Genomic DNA, 7,475 nt, shown 5'->3' on the forward strand with positions numbered 1-7,475 from the left:
TCTACTTAACTATGCCTTTAAACCAAAATTACTCTGCCTTTCTCTGATTAACCAATAATAATTCCCTTCCCAAGTCTCACTTGCTCATTGTTTGGGTGTTGAAGTCTCAGAGAGTGTGAATAGCAATTCTTTCTGTTTTAGCCAGAAACTCTGAGAGTCTTCCCCTCCCAGACTGATTTTTTTTTGAAGACAAACTAGGCAACATTTTGCCTCAATTCTTACATATTCTTAAATCACTGAATGGGCGTTACCACAAACTGAAATCTTAGCTTAAAAGGACAGTCTCCTACTGCATCTGCTGCCATCACCAGTTGTCTTGATTTATGTCTTACCACTTGTCTCTGATGACTCTAGTGCAGAGAGTGAGGGTGATGACTTTGCATAGCTCTGCCTCACTTAAATCCAATTGACTTTCAAGTCAAGAAGTCACTCTCCTGATTTGAGAAGGATGAACATCAAATATCATGTTCTGCAGAAACCTTTTGCCAAGTGCCCTGATTGCTAGTGTCTTCCCCTCTAAGGTTATTTTCCACCCAGTCTGAATGCATCTTAATATACTTATAGAAACTTTATCTACTCATTAAACGTAATCTCCTTGAGGATAGAAATTTTCTTTTTATTTCTTTAGTGCAATACCTGGCACATAACAAGCATTTAATAAATGTTTGTTGATTATTGATTACTATATAAGCAAAATGACCCTTTCACAAATGGAAGTAATATTTTGCCAAAGTTTTTTTCCATATAAAGTCACACTGGTTCCTTGTAATCCCTGATTCCTTGTACTAAGTAATCACTAATTATCTCTTAATACTGCATTCCAGAATTTTGCCAGGCAGATATATCTAATCTATTTACCCATAGTTTGGAGACTTCATTCTCACAGGGATTTAGCTTTGAACTAAGAATACAGGTTTAAATCCCACTTCTTACACACACTGGCCCTTTGCTCCTAGGCAAGTTACTTAGCAATTCTCAGAAAAATTTCTAAGAATATTACTCATTTAGTATTTCCCTATAACAAAAAAAAATCATAGGTTCATTCTCTATTTCCTTGAAATAAATGAGTCTACTTCCCTTTATCTCAGTGAAATAACTATTGTATCACCTTTTGTATTCTCCTCACTTATAATAACTGAAAAATCCTAAGACATAAACTCCTAGAACTTTTGATATGGATGTTTTTTTTAGAACAGGGCAGAGATAGCAGTTAACAGAATTAACATCTAAAATACATAATCATCATTTAGTTCTGGCAAAACCAACTAATGCTATTTATTAGAGAAACCCAGATACTGGGGATGGATGGGATGACAGAGGCTTCCTTTTCTTTTCTTTTATTTTTGTAGGCAAAAAATGGTTTTGTACATAGGGTATAACATTATAAACTCAAGACAGCTCATAGACAAAAAGATGACCTCCCACAGCTACCACCTGTCTCTGCAAAATGTTTGTGTGGAACATCTGTGTAGTTAAAACAGCTGCACTCTTTCCCTTGAAATGTCATCCAGGTTTGTCCAAGATACCCATGGGCTGCCTTTCTGTCTTGGAATGTCCTCAGAAGGCTCTGTTAGTGATTAAACAAGAGGATTAAACCCCCAGTCTGTTCACATGGCAGGGGAAAAGAGTAGTGGGGAAGCTATTCAAACTTCGTCTTTTTCCTTGTGGCTTGTCGTTTCCACCGCCTAGGCCTCCTTGAAAACCTCCTAGGCCTTTGCCTGTGAAGCCCCCTTGGCCTCCTCTACCACCTCCTCTGCCACATCCTCTGCCCCCTGAAGCCTCCCCGGCCACTGCCTCTGCCTCCACGGACTCCCCCTCAGCCTCCAAAGCCCCTAGGCTTGGCCCAGTTCAGGGTGACTTTGTTCCCATCGATCTCCCCATCATCCTTGGCCTCTTTTGCAGCTTTGGACTCCTCCTCTGAGTTGAAGTCCACAAACCCAATCTGCTTTGAAGACCCCATCTCCCTGTCTGTGACTATCCTGGCACCCACTGAGCCTTGGAATGAATCTTTCAATTGTTCTTCTGTTGTGTCTTCAGATGGGCCTTTGAAAAACAGGTTTTGTGGAACTGGTTCCTTGGGGCTGCACTGGCCACCTTCTGTCCCTTTAGCTCCAGCCAGATGGCCCTCCCTTCAATCTCTGTTGTTACAGGAATTCAAAGCTTCTTTTGAATATTTCATTGAGGAAAATTCAATGAACACATACCCTTTGGTCTCCCTTGGTTGTTCTGGGGCAAACTGATGGACGTGGCTGTCTGAAACACCTCCTGCAGGCTCTCCTCAATGGCTCTGTAGGCCAGGTTGTTCAGCACCAGAGACTTGGAGTCTGATGTCTTGCTCTTGCTCCCACCCCAGGAATTATTCTTCCCTCTGGAGTTCTCTTCTCCTTGGCTCTTCTCCACTGTATAGTCCAGAATGCGTGCCCAACCGTCAATCTTGGTGCCCTGCTTCTCTTCCAAGGCCTTGTCCACATCTGCTTCAGTCTTAAATTCTACATAAGCAATTCTTTTAGGGGTCCCATACTTGGTGCAGACCAGTCTGACCTCAATATCATCTTCAAACACCTCCTTAAGCTCCTCCTGAGTTACTTTATAAGGCAGGTTCTTACAAAGAGCATCCTTGAATCTCAGTCTTTCTCGTTTTCTTTTGCTTTTTCCAGCTAAATTTCAGAGCCAAGCACTTTGGATCATCTGAGTTCCAAAGCCTTTTCCATGTCTTGATTGGCAGGAGTTGCTCCCTTTTGTGTGGCTTTGAGAAGCTCAAATGTTTTTCATTTTCCTCATCTTCACTGTACTCCTTAAGACTCACTGTCCCAGGGCAGCTAGGTGGCACAGTGAATAGAACAGTGGCCTTGGAGTCAGAAGGACCTGTGTTCAAACCTGGCCTCAGACACTTAAATCAAAACTAGCTGTGTGATCTTGGGCAAGTCACTTAACCCCAATTGCCCAACCTTCCCCCCTCCAAAAAGCAAAAAACAAACAAACAAAAAAAGACTCACTGTCCTACTTCTTGGAATTCTTTCCATTTTTTGCCCCTTTGGCTAGGAGCACTGCTGCTTTTGCTGGGGTGGGAAGAGTCTCCCTTCTTGCCTGGTGTATAGCAGCTTTGGCAGCCCAGATGGCCACTTTCTTGGCAGGGCCAAGGGGGGCTGCCTTCTTTTTATTTTTATCAAATGCTTTACTAGCTTCAAGTTTACATCATTCATTTCCACAAGATTTTGAGTCACAAATTTTCTCCCTACCTTTCCCACAATTGCCACTCCAAAATAGCGATCCCATTGGATATCCCCTCCTCCAATCTGCTCTCACCCATATCTTGTTCCATACCCTCTCCAACTTTCCTGTAGAGCACGGTGGATTTCCATGCCCCAGTGCCTGTATATCCCATATGCCATCTACCAGTTACATGTAAAATAATGTTAAAAATAGTGTGTTTATATATATATATATATATATATTAAACATTTTATTTTAAAACTTTGAATTCCAGATTCATTCCCTTGCCTCCTTGCCACCCAAACTCACTGGGAAGATAAGCAATTCAATATAGGTTGTACCTGTGTAGCTATGCAAAATATTTCCATAGTGGATATAAAATACTGACTATATTTCCCTCCCTCCTATCCCACCTCCCACTTGTTCCATTCTTTTTGTTGATCCTGTCCCTTTTCAAAAGTGGGTGCTTCCAACTTCCCTCCCCTTCCAGACTATCCTTCCATACCTCATGTCCCCTCTCATCCACTTCCCCCCTATTCTCCTGTAGGGTGAGATACCCTATTTAGTGTGTAAGTCATTCCCTCCCTAAGCCAAATTCAAAGAGAATAAGCTTGATTCATTCCCTTTTGCCTTCCTATTCTTTCCCTCCATTGAAACCATTTTTCCTTGCCTCTTGTTTATGATATAGAATACCCCATTCTTTCTCTCCCCATCAACTCTTATTATATTCCTCTCTCACCTATTAATTTTGCCTTTCACGTATCATCCCTTCCTATTAAATTGGTCCTGTGCACTCTATGCATACCTGCATACACACATACACATATACACACATTCACATATGTATTCATACACCCATATAGCCTCCTATATAAACATATACATTTCTATTCCCTTCAAGTATTCTCATACTGAGAAAATTTTCATAATTTACAATCGTGATTTTTCCATGTAGGAATGTGAATAGTTCAACTTTAATAATTTCCTTATGATTTCTTTTCCCTATTTACCTTTTCATACTTCTCTTTCTTCTTGTATCTGAATGTCAAATTTTCTATTCAACTATGATTTTTTCATCAAGAATGCTTGAAAGTCCTTTGATTTCTCAGTGTGGAAGCTGCCAGGCCCTGTGTTATCCTGATTGTGTTTCCACTATATTCAATTTTATTTTTTTCTTCCTGGCTGCTTGTAATATTTTCTCCTTGATCAGGGAATTCTGGAACCTGGCAATAATATTCCTAGGAGTTTTATTTTGGGGATCTTTTTCAGGAGATGATTGGTGGATTCTTGTAATGGGAATGTAAATTTTTTAAGATATTCCTTGCCCCTAGGCTAAAGTGCATCTGGAGCCTGGGGTGGGAGGATTGTTTTTCAGTAGATATTTTTTGATTGGCCAGTGGGTCCAGAAAGTTGTTACATTCTCTGAGCCAGGAGAAGGCTATATAAGGCCTGATGTGTAGCTTTGTTTTGGGGCTCACTTTGAAAAGTGTTCTGTGATTTGATCAGATGAGACTCTGGGAAGCCATTGTTGAGAGTCCCCAGCTTTGAAAAACCCAGATGTTGTTTAGTATGGATGTAATGGTTGGACAGTTTGGAAATCTGTCTACTTGATCTGTTTTTGTCTTGATAATTCTGTCTGTATATTCTGAAGTTCAGGGTGCTGACCTTTTCCCCCTGAACTAGGTAAACAATACATATTTGATTGATTAAAGTAAGTTTGTTAACCCGTTTTGAATTGCTTTCCTTTATCAAAGCAGATCCAAGAACCTGTGCTGGCAGCCACCCTGAGGACGTTTGGGGTTCTTGCTGCTACAATTCTTTCAACCTCTATTTTGCCCTCTGATTCTATAACATCAGGGCAACTTTCCTTGAGAATTTCTTGAAGGATAATTTCTAGGTTATGTTTTTGATCATGGGTTTCAGGTAGTCCAATCATTTTAAATTATCTCTCCTGGATCTATTTTCCAGGTCAGTGGTTTTCCCAATGAAATATTTCACATTACCATATATATTTTTTTTTCATTTGTTTGGACCTGTTTAATAACATCTTGATTCCTCATAAAGTCATTAGCTTCCATTTGCTCCAATCTAATTCTGAAGGAATGATTCTCTTCATTGAGCTTTTGAGATTCATTTTCCATCTGGCAAATTCAGCTTTTTAAGGCATTCTTCTTCTCATTGCCCTTTTGAGCCTCTTTTGCCATTTGTGTTAGTCTATTTTTTAAGGTATGATTTTCTTCAGTCAGGTTATTGATTCTCTTTTCATAATTTTCTTGCATTGTTCTCATTTCTTTTCCCAGGTTTTCCTCCACTTCTCTTATTTGCTTTTCAACATCCTTCTTAAGCTCTTCTTTGGCCTTTAACCAGCTCATATTTTTCTTGGAAGCTTTTGGTGCAGGATTTCTGACTTTACTGTCTTTCTTCTGTTCCATGCTTTTGTCCTTATTGTCCCCAAGGAGTGTAAAGTTGGGTTGCTCTGCTTGCTTTGATTCCCTTGTTTGCTCATGTTGCCACTCAATTACTTGACTTTTGAGCTTTTTGCCACAATAGGACTCTGCTACCCAACAGGGGAGCTTTGTACCAATTGCAGGGGTTTTCTCAGCTGCCAAAGGTATTAGTTGGGTGCCCTCTCTGAAGCCTCCACATGCTCTAGCAAGCTGGTTGCACAACCTAGGACCTCCACCCTAGGCAGAAATCCAGATCCAAGCAGGTTAAAGCAAGAGCAATTACCGCTTAGGCTGGTCGCTTTGTCCCCCTACAGTCTGCAGGCCAGGAACTGAGGCTGCCACGTGATGGAGGCTACATGGCCTCGGCACCTCAGGTGCTTTTCCCTCCAGGGGATAAAGGCCAGACCCTACTCCCAAAATACTGGTTCCCAAAGTCCACACTTCACTGACCTCTCACTTTGTCCTTAGCATCTATGAGTTGATAATTCTGGAAACCGCCACAGCTGCTGGTGATCTAAAGTCTCTTCAGCCAGTGGTGGTCAGGCTGCCCTGTGGCTAAAACCTCTGGATCCAGTGGGCCTGTGGTTGGCTCCCAGAGTGCTGTGCTGGCTGCTTCCTGCCGGCCTGCTGGGCTGTGCTCAGCAGGAGGTTAGCTTCTTTGTGTCATTTTGTATGTTCTGTAGCTCCAAAGTTTATTTAGAGTCACTTTTTACATGAATTGGAGGAGGTGGAAGCTGGAGTCCCATGGAAGTCCTGGAATGGCTGCCTACTTATCAGCAGTCAGGGCTGCTTTCTTGGCTGGTGTGGTGGCAACAGCAGCTTTTTTGGTTGGTGGTACCTTCTTTCTGGTGTGGCCACAACTTTCTTGCCCTTCTTTTAAGGAACTACAACCTCTTCCCCACTGCTTTCTTCTTCCTCTTCTGACATGTTGTTATGGGTATGTAAATTTTTAAGATCTTCCCTGATCCTAGGTTAAGTGCACCTGAAGCATATGGTGGGAGGCTTGTTTTCCACCCACATTTTGGTGCTTTGTGATTGGGCAGTGAGTCAAGAGGGTTGTTACATTCTCTGACCCAGGAGAAAGCTATAAAATCTCTGATGTGAAACTTGGTTTTGGGGCTCCCTTTGAGAAGTGTTGTGTGATTTGACTAGATGACACTCTGGGCAGCCATTGAGGGCCCACTGGCCTTGAAAACCAAGATGTTGATGCTTCCCTCTCTGGTAACTGTAATTAGGTATGGATGTGTAATGGCTGGATAGTTTGGAAGCCTGTCTGCTGAAATGTTTCTGTCTTGTATCTTCTGCTTGTAACCTCTGTATAAATCTGAAGTTCAGGGTGCTTACCTTTTCTCCCTGAACTAGGAAAACAATGTATGTTTGATTGATTAAAGTAAGCTTGTTAGCCCATTTTGAGTTGCTTTCCTTTAGAAAAGCAGATCTAAGAACCTGTGTTGGCAGCCACCCTGGGGATGCTGGCGTGCTTGCTGCTACATATGTCCTCATCTTCACTGTATTCTACCTCCTTGGGGGAGGGGACATTTTCTTTTGTCTCCCCTTGATTCTTAGTAGCCTTCCCTTGCTTCACCATGGTGGCAGTGCATGACTAGGGAGCAGAGGGTGCAGACCAAGGCCCAGGCAACAGAGCACAGGCAGGAGTCTGTCTGTGAGCAGCCCTTTGCTGGCCAAGACTGAGATGAAAGACTCTAGGCTTCTTTTTCTAGAGGACTGCAGAAAGAATCAATCATGCTATATGTAGTCACAGTCTGAACTTGAGGTCTCTTACTAAATAGTAGGTCATTTAAGTAATTTATTTTA

The 7,475-nt window shown here is 41.9% G+C and overlaps 1 pseudogene; it reads right to left on the reverse strand.

Annotated features, from left to right (window-relative positions):
* Positions 1–1,590: 1,590 nt before the first annotated feature.
* On the reverse strand, positions 1,591–7,248 carry LOC138174929 (nucleolin pseudogene; annotated as a pseudogene).
* Between the last annotated feature and the right edge of the window lie 227 nt (positions 7,249–7,475).

This window comes from Petaurus breviceps, unplaced genomic scaffold, assembly GCF_028583685.1.
Source record: "Petaurus breviceps papuanus isolate PSGF00001 unplaced genomic scaffold, PetGlider_PUasm1.0 76, whole genome shotgun sequence".
NCBI classification, from domain to species: domain Eukaryota; kingdom Metazoa; phylum Chordata; class Mammalia; order Diprotodontia; family Petauridae; genus Petaurus; species Petaurus breviceps.